The sequence below is a fragment of the Periplaneta americana genome, chromosome 2, assembly GCF_040183065.1.
Source record: "Periplaneta americana isolate PAMFEO1 chromosome 2, P.americana_PAMFEO1_priV1, whole genome shotgun sequence".
Taxonomy (NCBI): Eukaryota; Metazoa; Arthropoda; class Insecta; order Blattodea; family Blattidae; genus Periplaneta; species Periplaneta americana.
Window position 1 is genome coordinate 47,684,301 of NC_091118.1, and position 26,021 is coordinate 47,710,321.

Here is a 26,021-nt window from a genome sequence, read left to right on the forward strand (position 1 = left end):
GATGGAAAGAGCCATTCATGTCTCCATCAGATACAGGCATCAATTTTCAGACTGCAGTGAACAGAGCGCACCGCAAGTAACGCTGTCATTATAATAACATTTCCGCCCGTTATTCAATTGTGCGCCTTTCGTTTTCACCTTGAAGTTTGTAGCATTTCGGGGAGAAAAGACGGTACAATGGTACAGCCACGAGTGCAGCCGCGAGTTTCATTTGGCATGGTGTTGTTATGGGCAACAAGGGGAAAGACGTGACTTCGAATTTTATCGGTGCTGATTTTTATATACCGTCACTCTGGCGGTTCGGGTTCGAATCCCGGTCAGGCTTGCAATTTTTTCATTGAAAAATCAATAGTGGTACTTGTGGCGAAAAAACTGCAGTTGGGGTTTTCTGTGGTTCTCCCGTTTCCCCATATACGGCATCTACAGCATTTCATCATCATTCCATAGCATTCCCCGAACGCCGGCTCGCAATGCAAGAAAGGGGCTTGACTAGGTACGAGTGGGGTTGCCTGCTCTAAACCTGGATACCCGGCGAACCTTAGTGTAGTCAGCCGGTGTGGGTTGGGAATGAGGGTTAATGCAAAATAAATTAAATTGTTTTATTTACCGACGCTCGCAACTGCCGAGGTTATATCAGCGTCGCCGGTGTGCCGGAATTTTGTCCCGCAGGAGTTCTTTTACGTGACAATAAATCTGGTGACATGAACCTGTCGCATTTAAGCACACTTAAAATGCCATCGACCTGTGCCGGGATCGAACCTGCAACCTCGGGCACAAATTCCAGTACTATAGGCCTACTGACTGCGCCACCCAGAGCGACAGTGCAAAATATCTTGAAAGATCGCAGTGCTGGATCGTAGCATCCCCTCCCGAAATTCAATTCAATTCGGTATATGTACCGAATAATTATACTATGTGTATACCGAAGACTGTAGCTAAAAAGGGCGAAGGAAGCGATGGCAAAGAGGGCAAAGGAGACGGCAGCAAAAGGGACGAAGGCGAAGAGGACGATGGCGAAAGGGACGAAGACGAAGAGGACAGCGGCGAAGGGACGAAAGCGAAGAAAAGGGCGGCGAAGAGGACGGAGGCGAAGGGTATGAAGGCGAAGAGGACGGCGGCGAAGGGGACGAACGCGAAGAGGACGGCGTCGAAGAGGACGGTGACGAAGGGGACGAAGGCGAAGTGGACGAAGGCAAAGGGGAGGATGGCAACGAAGGGGAAGGGGACGAAGACGAAGAGGACGGCGGCGAAGGGGACGAACGCGAAGAGAACGGTGTCGAAGGAGACGAAGGTGAAGTGGACGGTGGCGAAGGGGACGAAGACGAAGTGGACGGTGGCGAAGGGGACGAAGACGAAGTGGACGGTGGCGAAGGGGACGAAGACGAAGTGGACGGTGGCGAAGGGGACGAAGACGAAGTGGACGGTGGCGAAGGGGACGAAGACGAAGTGGACGGTGGCGAAGGGGACGAAGACGAAGTGGACGGTGGCGAAGGGGACGAAGACGAAATGGACAGTGGCGAAGAGAACGGTGTCGAAGGGAACGAAGGCGAAGAGGACGGCGTCGAAGGGGACGAAGGCGAAGAGGACGGCGTCAAAGAGGACTGTGACGAAGGGGACGAAGACGAAGAGGACGGCGTCGAAGGGGACGAAGGCGAAGTGGACGGTGGCGAAGGGGACGAAGGCGAAGTGGACGGTGGCGAAAGAGACGAAGGCGAAGAGAACGGCGTCGATTTTTTTATTGTTAGTAGGTTATTTTACGACGCTTTATCAACATCTCAGGTTATTTAGCGTCTGAATGAGGTGAAGGTGATAATGCCGGTGAAATGAGTCCGGGGTCCAACACCGAAAGTTATCCAGCATTTGCTCATATTGGGTTGCGGGAAAACCCCGGAAAAAAACCTCAACCAGGTAACTTGCCCCGACCGGGAATCGCGGCTAGATGCTCTAACCGTTAGACGCCGTCGAAGAGGAGGGTGACGAAGGCTAAGTGGACGGTGGCGTAGGGGACGGTGGCAAAGGGGACGAAGGCGAAGGGGAGGATGGCAACGAAGGGGAAGGGGACGAAGACGAAAAGGACGGCGGCGAAGGGGACGAACGCGAAGAGAATGGTGTCGAAGGGGATGAGGACGGCGTCGAAGGGGACGGTGGCGAAGGGGACGAAGACGAAGTGGACAGCGGCCAAGGGTACGAACGCGAATAGAACGGTGTCGAAGGGGACGAAGGCGGAGAGGACGGCGTCGAAGAGGACGAACGCGAAGAGAACGGTGTCGAAGGCAAAGAGGACGGAGTCGAAGGGGACGAAGGCGAAGAGGACGAAGGCGAAGAGGACGGCGTCGAAAGGGACGAAGGCGAAGAGGACGGCGTCGAAGGGGACGAAGGCGAAGTGGACGAAGACGAAGTGGACGGTGGCGAAGAGGACGAAAGCAAATTGGACAAATGGAACAATGAACAGGATACAGAAGATGACAAGTACGATTATGCCTTGGAGACGTGCATCGACCTCAACTCCCAGGTTTGCTTCTGTTTACTTGTCCCGTACAAATTTTCATCACAATTCTGTGTTTGTCCTCAATGCTACATGCAAAATAGATACTGAAACTTGTGTTACACACATGCGATACAAGCCGAGGTGTACGGGTTTGAGCGTGTCCTTATAAGGAGCAGCGTTGCACTCCAACGGGTACACTCGTTGCGCAGGTGAGCGGCGAGAATGCTGTCACCATTGCAAATTTCATTCATTTCTCACGGACGCTCCACAGACCTCTTCTATGATACCTTTCACAATCTTATTACAATTTATAATTGGACCGCAAACGGACCGTTGCTCCAACCGCAATAATAATGCCGTAAACTCGTACAGTTCTCCTGTTTGCTTAAAGATAGTCCGCTTCGCTAAAACATACGTGAGTGTGACTATTACCTGTTTGGATTACAGAAGAAAAGCTTACGAGGCAATACATTTGCAAGAAATGATCTGGTAGAGAATGAAGTGCGGAAATGACTGCACAACAGCCAAAGATGTAATTTTAAGGTCTCTGGCAGAAGTGTACCGAAAAATAATCAGAACTTGAATTTTGTATATGTTACATTATGTTAACAAATAAATAAAATCCAGGTCAGAGTTTAACTCTGAGTCAATCTAAATAGAAACAGAAATCACAATCTAAGTGAGTTACAAAACAAATTCTCAATCGAAAATAGAAGTAATTCAGATGAGATGTAGCCCTGATTACATACTACACAATATCGTATATCATTCTGTGATGAAATTTTTTGTGTGTATTTATGCATATCATATCTACAATACGATGCAAGATCATTTCTCTACCTTTGATAGACTGTGTGATAAAAAAATAAATTCATTTTAAAAAATGGTCAAATATCAGTATTTTTTTCTAACACAAAATGAAAAAAATTATTAAAGGAATGTAATTGAAAGAGCATAATATTGTGAACATAAGTTTCAGCAATTAAATAAGAGAGAAAATGAAAAAGTTAACAACCTTATGATTTGAGGGAAATGCTTCATCACCCTACAGTAAACTGACACCATTTTGAATTTTGAAAAAAAAAAAAAAAAAACATATTTTTTTTTAAATCGTAAAAATATTTTTTTTTTCATATAGCAGAAGGACAGTGTTTTACACGTACCAATTTTCATTATTGTAGAAGATACAGTAATGGAGGAAATAGTAATATGCGTTACAAGAGCGGTATATTGAAGTTTTCATGTTCGAGGAAAAGTTTGAAAAAGCGAAACGTAGTTGAACTGTTTTAATTTCCGAGAATTGAAAGAAAACATACCGCTCGTGTATCGTACATTATTTTGTGCGAAGATCGTTTATTACATATCTGAAACAGGAATTTCTAATTAGTTGCAATGAAATCTCCATCTTGGTTTCTGTTCAATGACGGCAAATTTGCAAAACAAAAATATCTATCTTCAACATTGTTGCTTTAAAATGTTTTCTGTATTTACTATACTCCAGCAGGCCGTGATATACGCCTGTCTTTTTTTCCCCCCCAGTCTATGATGAGTCTGGAATCTTGTTGATTTTTTCACGGCTTCCTTAACGTTACTTGCATTACGAATGCAGTAACTTTAGTGGAGTTGTAGAGTTTACTTAATTTTTGCAAATATTTAAAAACAATAATTAACAGTGCAATTTACGTGAAATTGCAGTGGTAAGTTTCCAATTTATAATTATATTACTATATTGAACATCTCTAAAAATAATATGTTAAAAGCCTAAAGCAGTAAAATCAATATGTCACTTAAGCGGTAAGAAGAGGGAAATTGTTATGTGTGTTAGGTTGGGAATACTGAATGTGGAATTTTACACTTACCGCGGGTTGGTTTTGTGCGGAAACCAAGCAAATACGTACGATCTCGCACAAAAAAAATATTGAATATTTCCAAAAAATTTACTGCTGTAAGCTGTACCTAAACCCATAAGTACAAAATATTAAATTAAGATTGGTAGATGGGATGGCGGTAATTGAAAACAATGGATTGAAATGGCAGAAGAAACTTAAGCAGTCTGAGAAAATCTTCCGCCAGCCAATTTGCCCACTGCACATTTCAAATTTTGGTATCGGATATCGGACACTTTGCTGAGAACTCTTCAGACGTCTGAACTGACGACGGGCCTCGAGATGAAGTGAGCACGATGTTTTCTATGAACTCTCAGCCTCCTTGAATCAAGCGTCAAATGGCAGGACGAACACGCGTCACCGAGTGCATAAATCTTTATATTCCGCGAAAGAGTTTCTCGCAGACATATGGGGTCCTGGCAGTGTAGACGCAAGTGATGCCACTCCTTCCTGTCTCTCACATGAGATTTATAGGCGATTTGTACGTCTCAAGGCGTGGCATCCACACCTTACAAAGCAAATGGACGAACATCTATCTATGCCACCCGCCAACTTTCTTCCACCTTTACAGAATATGATTTAGCTAGCTTGTTAAAGTCATTAAAGAATATCCATCAACCCACTAAAATTTCTATTGTCTAAAGACGTAAAACAACTTTCCTTCAGAAGAGAGCCAACAGCATGACCCGACTCCAAGAATACATAAGAAAACTCATTTTTCACGACATAAATTAAAAAATAAGAATCAATAAGCGTTTTTTGGCTTTCACGGTTAATGCTATAAGGGTGCGGATGTTTATGTAAAGTCATCTTATTTTTCACATTAGAACGATGTCTATTAATATAGAAATCCTTTCTATGTTTATATCAAAGTAAAAAAAATAATCTTACATTGCATTTTTTGAGATTTTTGAACTAACAGGTCATTTTTATATTTTTTCGGCATTTTTTGGTCATTTTTAATACTTTAAAGAACTTTTAGATCATTTGGAATTCATTTTACTTTCTTCTTTACCGATAGGTCTGTTAAATCATTTTCTAAGCAAATAGGTCAGTAGTAACTGCCTTCTGAATAAGTGAATAACAGTGAAGTTTGAGTTTTATAGTTTGAAACAGTCCATCCCTCATTCCACCGAAGGCTTCACTTCACACAACGGAAGTAATATAAAATGCTTGACAGTAGCTTAGTTTAAGTGAGGGCTTTGACCGCTACTATTCTTTTGTCGGTACGAGGGTATCTTTAGAATTTATGTTTGGAAGGGAGGAAACTTTCACCGTGTTCTGGACAGGACGTTGTGTCCCCAACATGGTTCGGAAGATATGTCTACTGTAGTTGACAGTATTTTTAACACAAAGATTGCAAGAATGCACGCTACGCCCACAATTTGTTTTGTCATTCACACTCTCTCATCTGGAAGATCTGATAACAAAAGTGCAGAGCGGAAGGAGGAGGAGATAGAGAATGAAGGCACTGAAGTGGCCCACCCCTGATTGAAACACATTGTAAACCCTCATTAAAATCTATAGTTTTCCCTTAAAGCCTTCATTTTGTTGCATGTTCTTTTCATTTATCTTAGCCAAATTCCAGGAAGTTGCCTCCTCTCCGATATTTGCAGGGCAGTCATTCAAACAAGGTGACTAATTTTTAAGAAGTTGTGGTGCGAGTACGGTGAATAATATTTAAATGTCATTTTCTTTTAATTATATGTCATCTTTCCCTTAGTTTAAGGGCATTTTAATGATCATTTTAAGTAGATTTTAGGTCATCAAAATCCGCCTCCTAGTTATCAGAAATATACTTTTGGATATTTCACCGGGTCCTGGGATATTAAAATTCGCAACCTTTCGGAACTACATACACGACATGACGATGAAACCTGTATGTAGTCTCGAAACGTTTGAAATCTTAAGTACCAGGACATGCTGGAATAAAAAGTCTTATTTCTAAAAATAATAACCGTTCATCTGTTTCGAATTAAATTGAAAATGTTAACGTGTAATGTCCATATTTGACCTACACTACTCGTAATATAACAAGTTAACGAGTCCACTTCTATATACACAAAGGCAGCCCGCATATGAAAGAATTTATTATAATCCATGGGAGTTACACATGACGACATGAGGACAAGGTAACTATAATTATATAATATGATACGACACTAAATATTATACACTGGCGAACAAAAGATTTGGGACATTTGAATTTTACTTTGTAAATGTATTAAATAGGTCACCAATATATTTTAAATAGTGATTAATAAGATTATAATCTTACTATACAAAAAAAAAAAAAAAAAAAAAAACGAACATTACTTCACAACACCAATAATTACCAACAATAATGCTCATTGTTGTCACACTCTGCATAAGCAAACTTTTGTTCAAATCTAGATTTTGATGTTATTGTTGGTGGTATGAAGTCATAATCATTTTCGTTTTCAATCTATGTTACGTTTATAATCGTATAATTAAACTAATCACCATTTTAAACTTATTGGTGACATATTAAATACAAAGTAAAATTCAAGGTTCCTAAATTTTTTGACCGCCATTGTATATGTATACTTATATGATACGGTGACATGGCACGAGACGAAACAATGACATGGCACAAGGCGACACGATGATATGCCACAAGGCGGCACAATGACATGACACAAGACCGTGCGATGACATGGCACAAGATGGTGCGATATGTTACATCAGTAGTGTCAGAGTTGTAAGCTCCGAAACCGGTTGTGGTGCTAGAGACGACCAGTCGGAGCGTGAACTTGCTTATGTCTGCGGAAGCACCGGAGCACGCAACGAGTTATAGTGGAGCGCTCCGCTCCGTTTAGGCTGTGTATGACAACGCTGTGTTACATCATATGAGATGATACGAGATGATACTAGATAATATATGAAACTGGAAGGAATGGTGAACGAGAGAAGAGTTCGGGGCAGATGATATCAGATGAAGTAGACATTGAGATATATGGATCATATGATGCGACAAAGAGGAAGGCAGAAAATAGGAAAGATTGGAGAATGCTAGATTTGCAGTGAAAGACCTGTCTTTGGGGAAAACACTAAATGAATGAAATGAATGATAAATGATACTAGACGATAAATGATATGAGATGATACGAGACGATAAATGATACGAGATGATAAATGATGAGACTATAAATGATATGAGATGATCCGAGACGATAAATGATATGAGATGATACGAGACGATAAATGATGAGATGATACGAGACGATAAATGATGAGATGATAAATGATATGAGATGATACTAGACGATAAATGAGATGATACGAGATGATAAATGATGAGATGATAAATGATATGAGATGATACGAGACGATAAATGATATGAGATGATACGAGATGATAAATGATATGAGATGATACGAGATGATAAATGATATGAGATGATGCGAGACAATAAATGATGCGAGATAATACGAGATGATAAATGATACGAGATAATACGAGATGATAAATAATGAGATAATACAAGATGATAAATAATGAGATAATACAAGATGATAGTGATTGAGATGAATACGAGACGATAAATAATATGAGATGATGTATGATCTGAGATGATAGATACGAAATGATAATGGTATGAGATATATGAGATGATAATATGATGATACGATGATGGCAACGACGACGGTAAAAAATACGATAATAAAAGGAAAAAAAGTTAATTCCCAAAAGCCTCCACTAGGTCTGTCTTTCCTCATTATTCGAGATGAACTCAAGAATCTGATCGGAAAGCTGATATGGCTAACCGAATAGTTGCAACACGAATAATGAGAGAGATTCAATTTACTTACTCCTCTGAAAAACGGATTCTCAAGACAATATTCAGGAAAACGATTTTAATTCAACGCAGCAAAATTTATGGAAAGAATTATCGTCTGTTCTTATTCGAAACTGTAGGTGGAATGCTGCAGTTGCCAAAGCTTTAAAGCACTCTCGCCGCAGGTCGGGGAAGGAAACGCTAGAAAGTAATTTAGATAAACTTTACGACATAATAAAGCAAAGGCACGTGATCGGTAGGGTTGCAGGAATTGCATTACTGACCCACTTCGTGATTATGCACTTACTCGCGCATGAAATGAGCGTAACTCCGTGTGTAGGTCGTAAACCTCCTCCAGTGCCGTGTTTTGTCCGCCTGCAGCTTCTCGGGTTCATATTTATTCCTCTGAGACCAATAACTGCGATTAGCAGAGTAAGAAAACAGTGCGATGCAACCCTGATTTTCTTTGGAAATGGAAGAACGGACATAAAGCAAAATGCTCGCAATTTTTGTAGTGAAGGATCTTTACAAAGAAACAAAAAATGTGTTATCGAGGAAGGTTTCTTAGTGGTAAAACAACTCGCATTCCGGAGGTTCTGGGACCGGCCGTTCTGATAGGAGTTTTTGGTGTCCTCGATCATAAAATAATTATTTATGTTATTTAAAAGGTATATGTAAGTAAATAGAAAAACGCAGAATATTCAGGAACGTTTTTACAAAAAGTCACCTTGTTTACTTACAAATGGATTTAAGGAACCCAGAGGTTTATTGCCGCCCTCACATAACTCTTGTCATCAGTTCATATCCTGAGCAAAGTTAATCTAGTCCCTAGCATGATATCCTACCTCCCTCAAATCCATTTTAATATCCTTCCATCTACGTCTATGCCTCCCCAAAGATCTTTTTCCTTCAGGTCTTCCAACTAACACTGTCATATGCATTTCTGGATTCATCCATACGTCCTACATGCCCTCCCATCTCAAACGTCTGGATTTAATGTTCCTAATTATGTCAGGTGAAGAATATAATGCGTGCAGCTCTGCGTTGTGTAACTTTCTCCATTCTCCTGTAACTTCATTCTTCTTAGCCTAAAATATTTTCCTATGCATCTTATTCTCGAACACCCTTAACCTCTGTTCCTCTCTCAAAGTGAGAGTCCTAGTTTCACAACTACACAGAACAACCGGTAATATAACTGTTTTATAAATTCAAATTTTCAGTGCTTTTTTTAAAGGAGACTGTATGACAAAGCTTCCCAAATGAATAATAACAGACATTTCCCAGAAATTTTATAATATTTTACTAGTAGCTTCCCCATATGTGTATTAACTCGTACAAAAAACAGTTTTATTGATCAAAGTGTGGCTTTGATATATATCGTCGTTCAGGCAGAAGTCACTAAGTCCAAAATTGACGAAATCCATTACATTGGATATTTTAAGAAATAATGCGTATCTACATGGCAACAACTTCATATTTATGCCGATAAAATTAACTAGGAGATGTAGGCCAATCAGAAGAAAAAATAGGTTAAATTATGGCAAAACAGATTTTTAAAATTTGATTAAACTTTAAAATCGTTGTAACTCAAAACAATAATTTTGGACTTAGTCATTTCTGCAAGAACGACGATGATATCATTCTCACCCCTTCATTTGGTAGAAGATGAATTTTCGCCAAGGAATCGCATCATGTCGAAACGGGGAAATCACGTGACAATTGCTTAACTTTAAATCATTTTTTAAAAGTTGTATAATATTACGTAGACTTCCAATTCCGGACAGCAAATATTTCCAGGAAAGTATCTAACTGTCCAGCCACTAGCCTTTACAGAGGGGCCAGCAGAAAAGGGTGGCGGAAACAGAGTTGCGACATAACCACTCTGACGGACAGTATGTTATTTCTGTCATTTCGTATTCCATTTTGAAGTCACTTTATCTAAGCTGTCATTGATTCTCCTCAAATTATCGCCACACCTTTCCCGTATTTAGGCCTACCCTCGTCAGCTCTTTTAAGCCACTTAAGCACTATGACGAAGTATAAAAAGTAGATTGATAAATTGCCCCTTCATAAGCTCTGTTATCTCTGCATATAGTCTGTGATATATTTTATCATGATTAACTACCGCAATTCATTTTCTTGTAATAGATATTTCAATTTCGCATGATTGACCGATCAGACACTCAGTTTAATATTACTTGCTGACTTCGGTTCTACGATTCGTACGACCAACAAGACGTTCAACTCATCTCCCGCCGAAAGCAGCAAAAATAATTATTAACAACCTTGTAACGTCAAGCTAAAACCTGAGCTAAACAAACAACTCCCTGTTAATACCGAGATCATAGTACGGTATTAATGCATTGCATAAAACTGGGAAAACTTGATGATCTCTCACGTCATTTGTTCTCGATGCTGAATACTGAAAAATGTTCTTGTACCCGTTCAATATAGCCATGCCATCTATGCATTGCATTTTCTATTTCTTTTATTATTTGTGTAGTGACAGAAATTTCATTCCTAACCTTAAGTATTAGTTGCAGACTTATTCTCGTAAGGGGGGTTGCAAACGAGGGCCACAGCATTTCAATGAAGCCGATAACGAATTGTAGAACTTGAAGACTAGATTGAACACACCCTGATTATAGTTGTATAAGACCGCCATAAAAATACCTTTTAATTGTTTCCCAATTAGGTTTCTTGATTATACCGGATGTCCAGGCCGAAGTCACATAAATAAAAGCGCATAGTGCGAGAATTGTACATTATAATTTTTAAAGCGCAATAAATAGAGAATCTCTCCAAGACTTCTTCCACTCTTTCAAGGTCACTGCCTCACCTGCCACGCAATCGCAGAAACAGAGCAGGACAGGTTATGCATCAGTCGTTTCCTTGCCAGTCCAGATGTGGACGCCACAGCGTAAAGTGCAGTGCTTGCTCTGGTTTGCAGAATTTGAGTTGCATGGGTTCAGCGGTTTGTAAGAAGGGAATGGAATGTGGATCCTCCCACACGCAAATCCATTTGCGAGTGGGATGGAAGTCTACGAGACACTGGAAGCTTGATATGAAAAAGAGGGAAACGTCCTAAAAAGCATGTGACCGAAGACACTGTGAATCAGGTGCGTCAGTCATTCCCTAGAAGCTCACGCAAGTCAATATAGACAAGCTAGCAGGGAATTGGAAGTTCCTCGTTCAACAGTTGACGACATTCCTCTATTTTGTATTCTGCGACAACAAACAAACACATAATTCGTTACTGATAAAATTATATCACATTTATTATAATGTAAAAAATTCTCTGTTTGGTATTGAAACTATTTTCTTCCATGCTCAGAGTCAATTTGGTTTGAACAAAATAGATATTATGAAGAATGTATAATTAAATTCTACTAAATACCTCAATATCTCTAAAAAGTGATTTTGCTGCGTGTCTGTTGTTGCATAACTCTGTCCACATAGGCCTACAGAAATTGCTTACTTTAACATAGCATGTTTAATCATTAAATTAAATATTGCTACTCCTGGTACAATACACTTTTGTTATTGATACTGAGTTCACATAGATTTCCTTGAGATTTATAAATTACTAATTTGATATGTAATGATGAGTACCAAACCCCAGTCCTCATTAATATGTTCTCTTATTCAGTTAACTACTGTATTATATTGCAACGAACTTTTGTTTTTTTAATATTATTTAATTACTTCACTCAGTTAAGAAAAATCCTTAGACACTTGTATAATTTTATTTAATGTAATTGTTTGCTATAAAATCGCTGTCAATGTGAAGACCGTATTCTTGTATATTTTTTATTATTTTGTGTAATTGTTTATTGTAAAAACAACTGTTAATTTTAGGATTCTATTAAAGATTATGCTATTTAAATATTTCTATTTCTATTTTAATGTCCACACACTGTACTTCTTTAATGGAAAATAAATTGATATTACTGTAATTCGCATGTGATTTTTTAATGAATCTCCTTTTATTGGCTTTTATTACAAAACAAGGTTGCGTTTTTTCAGTCCTGCAATAAAAATAGAGTAACAACCATCTGTGAAATGATCTGAAGATTACATAAACTGTGGTTAAAAGAGGCCTAAGCAATGATTTTTTGTTGCAAACAATGATATTATTATTTATTTGATTGTGAAGTAAAATATTGCAGTGCATGTTTTTCGGTCCACATGTCTCAACTGCTAGTATACAAACTCCATAAATTGTATGTTTCTTAAACGAAGTGTGGTGAATGTTGCTCAACGTGGCGTCTGGCACCTACCATTTTGCCTATCTCTAAAATAAAATAAATCTATTTTTCTCCCGATCGTCACGTTTGCGGAAAATGGGATGGTGCAAAGCCTCGCAAAGTGATTTTAACTGCCTTCTTATTTCTGGACATGAAAGCCATTCAGGTAGAAGAGAATTATCGTGAACTTGAAAACTGCGAACCACGTACGTGCGTGCTTTGCCGGGAGAGGCAAACGGCCTCTGCAAGGTCGGATGTGTAAGCGGTGCCGAGTTGGCTAGAGCCGCATCACCAGGAATGTACCGACGTCAAGAACGTATAATCGAGCTAAGATTTCCTTCGCTTACTTCATTCTCACTTAACAATCTCATTATATCAGAGTCGCTCTTGGTGCCTAGCGGCTATCATGCAAGTCTAGAGATATGACATGATCGATTTGAAGATACGTCTTCTCAACACGGAAGTGTCATTAAACACAAATGTGTACAACTTTCAGCCATGTTTTTTGTTTGTTCTGGAGGCCTGGCTAGGGACCTCGTGGAGTGAGGACAATGTGGAGTATTGGTGGAATGATGATAATGGCGAGAGGAATCACGAGAACCCCAAGAAAAACCCCTCGTGGTTCCTTTGTCCACCACAAATTCCTTCTTTGCCCAAATTACACTTCACCGCCAAATTACTCTTCAAGGAACGACCACTCATATAAATTGAGGGAAAGAAGACAGAGAACGGACACTGGAAAGTTTTCTTTTCTCAATCGTACTATCAGAGACTGGAATGCTTTACCTGCAGACTTACTAAAGGCTTTACCAATAACCAAAAATGTATTTAAAAATAGGCTTAAGGACTTTACTAATAGACGGTAGTATATTATACACACTACTTAAAGGGTGTAATTGATATCTTGTTATTTGAAGTGTTCTATCAGTGAGGAAGTGTGTAGTGTCAGTGAAGTGGCTGTGCAAAGTATTTGAACAGTGAAATGGTTAGAAGTGTTAGTGAAATCAGGTAGAATCAATGCAGTGAGTGAGTTGACAGCCAAATAAGTGTAGCGCCGAAAGGTACTTGTGCAGGTATGAACCTGTCACACTCGTGGATCTTAGTTCGAACTTAGGGTTAAGGTACAAATTAGATTTACTTTAATTGTTATTTTAAGTGACCATGTTTCATTTAATTTAGGATGCGCATTATTATTATTATTATTATTATTATTATTATTATTATTATTATTATTATTATTATTATTTATTAGTTGTGTTTATTATTAATTGTCATTATTGAGTGTAATTAGTTACCACTGCCACCGGGTACATACCCATTTACAGTGTGAATAAATACATACATACAAATGTAGAATGAATCCGGGTCGCCACGGTGGAAGGCAGAGAGGCTAGCCACTCGGTCGCGAGCGAGGACATCTAGCCGATTAATTAGCCCATGGCTTGGGGTAAGCCTCTCTCTGAATGAACTCTCTGAACTATGAATTCGACCCTAAGACCTCCAATGGATGAATCAGGAAAGATTACTCGTCGGCTGTCAAAGTGAAGTAAAAAGAAGCAGTACCGTTACCCCATTGTCTTGGGAAAGCTTTAGTATTTTGCGGCCAACGTTAAATAATAACTTAAACGAATTGAAACAGTGAAAGACTGCCAATTATGTAACCCTAGTACATATCATATCAGTAGCAATGACGACAAATATGCTGATGGCCCTGATCACATATAACAGAATAATCAGCCTAATGAACTTTCAAGACAATCACTTTTATCAATTTCACTATGCTGCCATCTAGCGACTGCAAAAGAAGTCACGTTATAACCCTTGCAACTATACTTCTATCTAGCGGTCGTTATCAAAATATGCCTTTTCGACAGTGGAGACACTGGTGGTCGTTCTCTTATGTTGCCATTTCATAACATGGGAATGGCTAATCTGATATGTACTGATCAGGACTGATGGTGACGAGAAGGAAATAATCCTAAGAAAATGAGAATATGTACGTAGTTATTATTTTTTTTTTGTCCACCGCTGTGGATTAACGGTTAGCATGTCTGGCCATTACACTAGCGAGCCAGAGTTCAAATCATGGTTGCGACAAGTTATCTGGTTGGGATTTTTTTTCTGTCATTTTCCCTCAACCAATTTGACGCTGAATTGTTGGGTAACTTTCGAGGTTTGGATCTCGGACTCATTTCGCCATCATTTATTCACATATCATTATCATTATCATCATTGCCGTAGCCCGGATTATGTTCGCGATGCAGCATGCTGTATTCGTAAAAGAGCGCAATCGTTCGGCGACAAATATCGTTCATAAAACAGGTTGAGAGATGCAAATCAAGATTTCAGGTATAAATTCCTGTAAAGTTGATTTGAATAATTTCGAGGAAAAATTGTTCCGGGGCCGGGCATCGAACCCGGGACCTTTTGTTTAACGTACCAACGCTCTACAAAATTGTGGTTTTAAGTCACACGGAGTTAGTGTGCACTCGAAGTAGCTCAGTTGGTAGAGCGTTGGTACGTTAAACCAAAGGTCCCGGGTTCGATGCCCGGCCCCGGAACAATTTTTCCTCGAAATTATTCAAATCAACTTTACAGGGAGTTATACCTGAAATCTTGATTTGCATAATACACGTCACTGTTCGTTAACAGAAAACCACAATTTAAGTCACACGGAGTTAGTGTGCACTCGAAGTTGGTTGGTTGACGGTTGTCAGCCCACTTTGAGATCTGTGGATATAGAGAGAAAAATTGGATCGATGTCGGTAGAGTTCCCGGGTAGCTCAGTTGGTAGAGCGTTGGTACATTAAACCAAAGGTCCCGAGTTCGATGCCCGGCCCCGGAACAATTTTTCCTCGAAATTATTCAGGTTGAGAGATATTTGGCGAGTGTAACAAATCGAAGCAAAATACAAAATTACTTCATACACATCATACAATCTTTTTAGAGAGCCGTTGTTGATTCTTTAAAAAAATATTGTGAATGAAATTTGTATAAATTGAAAATTGGCTAATTTATTACAGCCATTATTAAAACAAATTAGGTCTTGCATAGATTGTCAACTCTTTGAACAGTTGAAACTTGTTTAACTTTAACATTAGTATAAAAAGTAGTTACTTTCAGAACGCTACCCCATAACAGTCCATTTTTAACACTATCGTAGGCCTATACTGTCAAAAGGTCTACTTTTAACAATGTCTAAAAATAATATTCTCCTACATCAACTCGGAAAAAGCAATAAAATTGAAAGTGCAAACCTATGAAATCTAAACACAAGCCTGAAATTGGATTAAAAAATCGGCGAAACTGTTCGAAAATTATAATTAGAATAAGAAATATTCCTAATGAGACGTTATCTTGGTGACAAGTAAGAACAAGACTATGCTCCTCTGTTGACTCAGACTCGACTGGGAAAATATTTGTAACGATAGCTGCATTATTTACCAAAAGCAGCTTGGCAGAGTCAACAAACAGAAAATAGAATAAGAACTCTGATTGCTGCATGAAACAAACGAACACGCGATGGGATGAAATCTCACGCAACGAAGCTCCAGCAGATCTCTTATCATTACGTCGTCATATTCCAAGAACTATCACCTTACCACAGCTCTGTGTACTAACGTTGTAACGACTGTAAACAAATATGAACGAAAAGATATGTATATTTGGGTCCATATTATAGGCATTCCACTAATAACAATATAACCAACCGTCGAAGTGAGTCGATATTTCAAATTATGAGTTTAATTATGAAAGTAAAGTAAAATTAAACTGATAATTGCAAATGAAAACTACATAAATAAAGAGTAAAGATAGAAGTTAAAAAATGATATATTAGCTGGCTGGATTAGGCTATTAATGCTGCAGAGTGCACGTGGAAAGTTTTTAACATGACCATTTCTTAATAGCATATTAAAACAAGACTGTCCTTGAAGTCGATAATGTGGTACAGAACTATAGTAGATCTAACGTATGAATTAAGCAGCTGTAAACTGTACAAAATTCCTACACGACATAAAATTCACGGAAAGGGTTACTTCATGGTTTTGATGTCAATACAGTATTTAAAATATGTTTTTCTTCCTCCAACTTTTTTCTTACACTTTTCTTCTTATCATTTCCTTTTTATTACTTGTTTTGCTTTATTTTACTTTTAAGATTGGTCCACAACAAACCGGAAATGGAAACGAGAACGAGAACGGAAGTATTGTTAAAATAAATTATTTAAATGTGAGCATTCACAATTAACGAGAAGCTTACCGGAGCCCGGACACGGGAACGTGAAAATTAATTGTGAATACTCACATTTAAATACATTTATTTTAACAATATTTCTGTTCTCGTTCTCGTTTCAGTTCCCGGTTTATTGTGGACCAGCCTTTATTTTCTTCCTCGCTGCAAGTTTAGTCTAACATTGTTACCTCCTTGGTAGGAAAGAGACCCTCCTAAACAATTCCCTGGAATAACAACTTAATAACTAGACTTACGTCACGTCGGGTTTTTCGTTTCCAGCCTATATTGAATCCTTAAATAAGAAATCTCCCGCATAACAAAATATTATTTCCTTCCAACAAACACAGCGTCCTCTAGAAGCATTTGAATATCATTCTGCGCTGTGCTGTTATACGAGATATAACATGTTCGACTCTCTGCATCTTAAATTGAAGATTTTGTAGTTAAGTTCTTGTTCCAGAGAACGCCTGAATTAATAATAATAGTTTTTATTAAACACAATGTGTATAACTTCGAACCATGCTTTATTTGTTCTAGAGACCTGGCTCAGGACCACGCAGAGAAAGAACACCGATAAAAATCGCTGGCGCTCGCTTTATCACCACAAATTCCTTCATAACCCAGACGGGGATCGAACCCGGGTCGCCACATTGGAAGGCAAAGAGACTAATCACTCGGCCACGGGCGAGGCTCTTAAAACAATTTAAGGCCACTAGTCGTCCACCGCTGTGGAGCAACGATCAGCGCGTCTGACCGTGAAACGAGCGGGCCCGGGTTCGAATCCTGGTTGGAACAAGTTACCTGGTTGGTGTTTTTTCACGGGTTTTCCCTCAACCAAGTGAAGCAGAATTGCTGAGTAACTTTCGGCGTTGGACCTCGGACTCATTAATTCATATATCATCCATACCATAGCCCGAGTTCAGTTCACGGTGCAGCGTGCTGTACTTGTACAAGAGCGCGGCCGATCGGCTACTCAATCATTCACAGAATAGGAGTGGTAAGCACAATAAGTCTCAGGCTGCAGTGTAAGCCTTCATGTCCCTCCTTTGTACAAAGAGAAAAAAAAAGGCCACTAGTTTGTAAAGTCGTTTATATAAGTAATTAATGTTATAAAATATTTGACTATGTAATTCAAGAATGAAATATTATTTCTCTTATTTGATGCATAGTAAATGATTTAACATATATCTCAAAAAATTAAATTATAGATGATAATAACCTGATAAAGTACAGTAAACTGCTGACTAAAGGCTGGTCCCCAATAAATCGGGAACGAGAACCAGAACGAATGCGTCAAACGTGTAACGGGAGAGTAAGCATTATCTTCGTGACATTCATATTTATTTTCGTCTCATATCTCTTGCATTTACAATACATGAGCGATGACCCGGCCCGGACATACAAACCCAGACCGTAGGCAGTTGAGTCGGGCCCCCCTTTTTGGTAATTTAACAAAAAACAAACCTTACTTTTATTTTTTATTTATTTATATATAAATCGTAAATAATAATAATAATAATAAAATAAAAATAATAATAAAAAAATAATAATAAAATAAAAATAATAAAATAAAAATAATAATAATAAAATTTAAAAAATGATAATAAAATGAAGGATGTGCGGGAAGAACAATGAATGTCACAATTCTGTTAAGGTTGATGTCATTATCTAATTTAATGGGTCATTACGAAATTTAGTGTTGTTCTTATGAAAACTGGTAAAAAAGAGAATTACCGTTACGAATACAGTAATCCTTTCCTTTATTTTCTATAGAAACAGCAATACATCTTGCAGTTATATACTCAATTAGATCATTATCTAATCCTTAACAGAAACGTGACATTCATCATTTTTCCCCAGTACCCTTCAAATAATAAAAATGATAAAATAATAAAAATATAATAATAATAATAATAATAATAATAATAATTATTATTATTATTATTATCATTATCATTATTATTATTATTATTATTATTATTATTATTATTATTATTATTCTCTGGCCGGGGCCCTCCTAGGCAGCTGCCCAGTTTGCTTAGGCAGAAGTGCGCCGCTGTGATGACGGAAAATGCCTAAGATTCCTTATTCAAAGACAGTCTGGTGTGACTACAACAGTGTACAATCCTGGCAAGCTTCACTTTTCGTTCTATTTGCCAAGCAAACCAACGTGTCTAAGTGCACGTACACCGCCTCGGCCCTGGGGTTATTCAACTACTGCAGTGTAAAGTCGTTCTTTTCAATAGACTCGGAATAAATTGCTTCGTCCCGGTTGCATGTCCCCGGAGGATTCAATTATCCGGAACCGGGCCGACCGTTCAATTAACTCAGAGCTATGCGTCGTCCCTCACGTAGACTAGGAGGCGCTCTCTCTCCGGCAGATGGGAACGGCCGATCATCAGGACTCGGTTCGAGGACTGGACAGGTCCATATTAAGACTTAAGAGAACTGGTATTCGACTTCCGAGACAGATCTTGAACACAGTTTCAAGAGATCGTGTAATAAAAATAATTGGATGCGTTTTTGTATAATTACTTTAGAAGAGGATTCTTTACCGGTCTTTTGGCATCCTTCCTGTTTCTGAGAGAGTATACAGATGCATAGATAGGAAACATAATAGAATTCGGTTATTTGGGCCGCAGGTTAATCGGCAGAGACGTTTTTTCGGGACAACCCTTGAAGAAACGAATCAGATTGTTAATAGAACGTTGATTTTGCTTTTTTATTTCTGCTACCACGCCGCTTAATCTGAACAGTGAGTGTAGACGGACGGGAACAATGTTTCAGTGGTATGTAATTTCGGATGTGTTACATGTCGAGAACTATAGAAAATTCATATGCATTGGCAATTGTCTCCAATACCACAAAGAAAACAATTTTATATAAGCCTACACTATAAAATGTATAGCACAAGAAAATGGATACAACCCCAACATAATAGAAAACATCATAAGACATACAAAGCAATCACAAGAAACAAAGAAACACAAGAATACCAAAAATATATCACACTAACATACGAAAACGTAAGATCGCATCTTCATTCAGGAAATTCAATTCGACTTCAGAACATAAAACACATTATAAAACGTCGCAACACACAAACAAGAACAACAAATAGGCTACAACATAGCAGGAGTTTACAAATTAATATCCAATACCCGAAGTTGTAACGTCTTCTACATCGGATAAACTGGGAGATCTTTTCAAACACGACACAAGAAACACAACAGAGCCATATCCAAATCACGTAATAGTTCCATATATGCATAACATATCACCAATACCAACCACAACTACAGCAATGTAGGAAGACATGGATATCCTACATATTGAATCGAAAAGCCAGAAAATAAACACATTAGAACAATACGAAATATAAAGACTTAAAGACCCTCGGGGAAAAAACTCGAAATGTACGAGACCCTGGATATCGAAGAACACTTCAAGCATTACTTTCCCCTTTGATCAGTCGGTATGGAATCTCTTTTGCTGTAGTGAGCCAGGAGATTTCAACGTTGAAGACTGCCGCTTGGCTATGGGTTGTAAAGGAAACACCATGTCTCCTCACCTGTGATCACTCTGCAAGAGGTTGGATCCTGGTCCACCCTGTCAATCAGTTCTCCACTAAGCATTCATATGTCAGGCTTCTTGGCACAACATGCTCACACACACGTTGCATTTTCATACCATTGTGGAGAATGGACTGCACAGAACCATGCGAAATGCCTAACAAAGTAGCCACATCATCTATTGACTGTCTGCGGTCTCGTTTGAACGAGCTATCATTTCTTTCGTTCTTGCCGATCTGGGTCTTCCTGAATGTGGATCATCATCCGTTGAAAGACGGCCACTTGTGAAGAGCTTGTGCCACTCATACACTCAGGTCTTAGATATTGGTTCTTCTCCATATGCTTGGCGCATGATGACAAAGTCTCAGTAAGTGTTTTACTGAGTTTAACAGAAAATTTACCTCTCTGCTCTTTCAAGCTCATTTTACAACTGTATTACACGCCTTCACTAAACGAAGCTGAGAGCTGCACTGTATTTCGATTGATTTCCGGCTGCGTTAGTTTTCCCCATTCTCATGCGCAGCCGCACTGAGTCTATACGCCTGGAGAGGTGGTCACATACTACACGGACAAGCCAGAGAAGTTGCCTATAGAGCATGGCATTGCCACTCGAAGTTCCGGTACTTTCTGACTCTACTAGTACGAGTATATCGTCGTTGTTTCTGTAATAACTCCTATGTGACATGTTTATCGATTTTCAGACTTTTGCTCTATTAAATAACTTAAATAGTGTTATAGCAAATAATAAAATCTCCTATATGTAATTATATTTATTTCTTTCGAAAATGTAAGAATTCACAATCCCCTACGTACGGCTGCCATAGGATGAACAAATGTGTTTTTTTCTCCTACTGAAAAATAGTATATTTTGCACATAGCAGTTATTGCAGAAACAACGACGATATGCATGGGAACAGATAAACAGATGGTAGACATGCACACAGAAATATACAGACAAGTAAATAGGCAGACAGACAGATACACAAGTGGAGAGGGAAGAAAGGTGTGGAGAAGACAGAAGAGAAAATGTGAAGGTGGTGGTGATGGAGGAGGAGGAGACAGAGGATGGAGAAATACTGGCACCGTATACGGAGAAATCTGCTCTCGCTATTCACTTTATGCACCACAATTCTCGCAGATTTCCCCAGAAGACTCCTGATCCTCTTTGTAAAAGATCGCTGTAACTAATGACAGAACCTTACTTAAAATTAACGTCAGTGTCCTGTTTACTTCACAACGACCTTCTCACATCCACTTCCTACGAATCATCCTCACCTTCTGAAGGACTCCGGAAATGTAATACGCGGTCTAAACGCAATAAATCTAATATTTAGCTAAAATTCTACGTCGGTTTATCCAACTTCCTTCCATGAATATGAGCATATACCTACAATCCGCTTCCTCTACCTCATCCGTTCATTCTCCCATTTTCCGCTTTTATTCTGGTTTTGAATATATCCTGATGTGAGAGTTTCTTACCTCGTCCATTCCAAGAAATACTGTTAAAATAAAACAAACTCTGCAAAGAAACATATTCCACGAAAGTTACAAAATTTTATTTCCTCACTGTGAAATTATTTCAACAATTCCGCATATAAAAATGTCTTTGAGTCGTAGAATTCTTCTACGCAACTTATTTTCTTTGAATATTACTCAGAAAGAGACCCGCCCTGGCGTCGTGGTCTAAGGCATCCTGCCTAGGACTCGCGTTACGGAATGCGTGCTGATTCGAGTCCTCGTGGGGGAAGAAATTTTCTCGTGAAATTTCGGCCAATGTATGGAACCGATGCCCACCCAGCATCGTGATGCACTTTGGGAGCTACGATAGGTAGAAAGCGAGATCCGGTTACGAAAGGCAGCTGTAACGACTGGGATGATCATGTGCTAATCACATGACACCTCCATGATCGTTCACCTCTGCTTCGGCATGTGGACGTGAGGCCAGCAGCCCACTGGTCGATCTGGTCCCTTAAAGGGCTGTAGCGCCACGATTATTATTATTATTATTATTATTATTATTATTATTATTATTATTATTATTATTAATCAGAAGAACATAGGACAACATGAATGAAATGTAACATTACCTGAAAGATGCACTTAATATAAGAGGCATTATTTAGTATCTCTAAAGTAAGACATTTCACCGCGGACTTAACAATAACAGGTTGGAGTAGGGTTAATCGAACACATGCGCTGAGTACTATTTTTTTTGTGGGTTATTTAAGGACGCTGTATCAACTACGGTTATTTAGCGTCGATGAGATTGGTGATAGCGAGATGGTATTTGGCGAGATGAGGCCGAGGATTCGCCATAGATTACCTAGCATTCACCTTACGATTGGGAAAAACCTCGGAAAAAACCAACCAGGTAATGAGCCCAAGCGGGGATCAAACCCGCGCTCGAGCGCAACTTCAGACCGGAAGACAAGCGTCTTAACCGACTGAGCCACGCCGGTGGTTTAGTACTATGTTAAGAGTGAATTTTGATGGACTACAGCAACCTTACTTGATCGCAGTATTTTTTTTTGACGGAGAAGAGGCTCGAAGGCTTGTACCTCAGCACCTGTGAATGATATTTATCGCCGAACGGCCGCGCTCTTGTACGAATACAACACGCTGCACCGAGAACTTTACCCGAGCTATGGTAATGATGATAATGGTTCGTCAATAAATGACGGCGAAATGAGTCCGAGGTTCAACGCAGAAAGTTACCCAGCAATTCTGCTTCAATTGATTGAGGGAAAACCTTGGAAAAATCCCCAACCAGATAACTTGCCCCAACTAGGACTTGAACCCGAGCCTGTTCTGATTTGATTTTATTAAAGTCATGAGTATTATACAAGTACTATGGACATAGTCATAATAAAAACAAAACAGAGTGGATAAGATTATATTAGAAACATAAGTTACTAACAGAGGACTCAAAGTAATCACTAATACTATAAAAGTAATGATTAATCATCCAGCGTTTTAAAACATTCTTAAATGTGTTACAGTTAACAGTGTGTGCAGACTTATGTAATCTATTAAACATAGATTACTGCCATGGACATAAATTGTTTTTTAGTTGTTTCCAGTCTAACATTAGATTCAGTCAAGTGAAAATTGTATCTTGCATTATAATTATGATGATCAGATCTATGATAATAATTTCCTACATTTTTCTTTACCTTCAGCAAAGAGGTGAAGATGTAAAGATTAATAACAGTCAGAATAGCCTCATTTATGAATAATGGCTTACAGCGCGCATCATAAGCTGAACCAGTTAAATACGTAAGGTTTTTTTTTTTTGTAGAAGGAGAACATTAGATACACTAGAACTATTTTCCCATACAGAAATATCATAGGTTATTATACTGTTTAAGAAGGCAAAATAAGCACTTTTTACATACGTTTTAGGCACCAGTGATTTCAATTTGCTTAATAAATAAATAACCCTTGAGAGTTTAGTACAAACATAATCAATATGTGGACCCCAAGATAATTTGGGATCCAGTACAATTTCTAAAAGTTTAGCAGATGGCCGAGAGTTGTAAATTGTGCAATCACTTAACGTAAACAACACATGTGTCTTAGTCTGATTTAAACAAAATCCATTAGCCTCAAACCAGGCAGCTGCTTCGTTAAAGGAATTGTCCATAACAAACTTTATATCAATTATGTCATCATTAGTATGATACAAAGTAGTGTCATCAGCAAATACAATCGAGTTACTATAAATATTTTTAGGCAAATCATTTATCATAATTAAAAATAATAAAAAATAATAAAAAATAATAGGGCTCCCACAGTCACAGTCAGACATACTAGGCCTAATCGTTAAGGCCCATTCACAATGAAAATTAAACATAACCGTAACATAAACACAGACGTTTGCGCCCAGGCTACCAAATGGGACCATTCACAATGATTCACATAAGCATTGACATAAACATTACCGTAAGACGTTAACATGAAAGTTTGCAAACTCCAAACTTTCATGCTTATGCTTACGTGATTTGCAAACAGAACACAATCGTGGAGCGCTGAAGTATACGACAGAATATGAGGAAATGGCGTCGTTGTTATGTTTCCATGGTTACCAAGTATGTTTGAGGTTATGTTTATGTTCCCATCGTGAATGATAGTACGACTTCTTGATTTTACTGTAACGTTTACATTCTTAAGTTAACGCTTACGTTATGTTTAATTTTCATTGTGAATGAGCCTTTACTCTATACCAGTGGACGGTTGGGTGTTACTTTTCTACACTATTATTATTATTATTATTATTATTATTATTATTATTATTATTATTATTATTAAACTAACTTACTATTATGACAAGTGTTGTATTGCATGTTTCCACGTATTCACATATTTTTTTATGTTCTAGTGATATTTAACTTATTATATATTTTTGTTTTCATATTTTGCGATAATGGTATATCTATAATGTGATAAGTTGCGCTATATATAAAATCATAATTTTCCTTACTGTGTGTACTAAAAAATACTGTATTCTTGTATGCTTTATACTGCACTATTTTATTACTATTATTATTATTACTATTATTATTATTACTATTCTTATTTTTTATCATTATTATTATTATTATTATTATTATTATTATTATTATCAATAATTGTCTTATTTTTTATACTTTGTATGTCTCATTTATTTTGACCTGCTGTTCACATTTTATTATACTTTTTTCTTTTTTTCTGTATGTTATATATTATGTCTGATTTCTACTTACTTGTTGTTTACATTTTATTATTATTATTATTATTATTATTATTATTATGTTATTCAGTTTTGTGTGTAAAATTGTAGTGTGCTTTGTAAATCTGTAGTGTTTTTTGTTACGCAGTTTTACTACTGGTTGAGTGTTAGAGAAGGCCGTATGGCCTTCACTCTGCCAGGTTAAATAAATTATTATTATTATTATTATTATTATTATTATTATTATTATTATTATTATTAATTTAGTTGTGAATTTAACAAGTTTATAGTCATTGTTGCCTTTTCCCTCGCTCTGTTCTTCGACCCCACCACGGTTCAAGGACTCTATTGAGATAAGAGATGGCACGAGGGCACTCAAAATGAAAATCTAAAGTCGTACTACGGGGAACAGAGAAATCTTTTCCATCCTCTCCGGAGCCTTTGTCGGAATCCACACGTAATGGGCAATGTCGTCTTCACTAGGTCGGTCCCGCATCGCGTGATCCACATTTACGTAATTCCAGTAACGCCACGTGTGGACGTGGCCCAAGACACGTCGGCCACAGAGTCCGGTTCTCCTTGACACGAGGCCGCTTTCCTCCCCTGCCGCGCTGCAGCCCGTGTGAAGACTTCGTTGTATTGGGAGGCTTGTCTGCCTGAGGTCCCTCACGTTTCCCTTCCGCTTCTACAGACAAATTAGGGGGACAGGAAGCGAAGAACTTCTCTTCAAACCTGCCTTTCCAACCCGGTGAAGCAACTATTCCGCTACCACCGCTACGCTGGGAAATTATACAATCATCCTACACTTGTCCTAAAGATGGCATTTAAATACACCGTACTGACCACTGGCTTGATTAGCGTCGATGGAATTTGTGATAATGAGGTGGTATTAAGGCTGGTTCACAATAAACCAGGAACGAGAACCAGAATGAAAACGAGAAGCAGAGGACGTGAATATGAAAATGTTTGATTCACAATAAACCGAGAACGTAGACGACTATGCATATCGATATGTATATCAATAACGATATGTAAAGTCGATATTACGCATTCTGATGTTATTTGTGTATAATTGACCAATGGCGTT

At 38.4% G+C, this 26,021-nt stretch overlaps 1 protein-coding gene and 1 non-coding gene across 2 annotated transcripts in view; one reads left to right on the forward strand and one right to left on the reverse strand.

The window, feature by feature from the left end:
- The window catches only part of BNIP3 (BCL2 interacting protein 3), a 320,761-nt gene that overhangs the window by 241,923 nt on the left and 52,817 nt on the right, over positions 1 to 26,021 (reverse strand). The gene's annotated exons all lie outside the window — the stretch shown is intronic.
- TRNAN-AUU (transfer RNA asparagine (anticodon AUU)) lies at positions 15,194 to 15,266 on the forward strand. The gene has a single exon. It is a non-coding gene; the product is annotated as a tRNA-Asn (tRNA).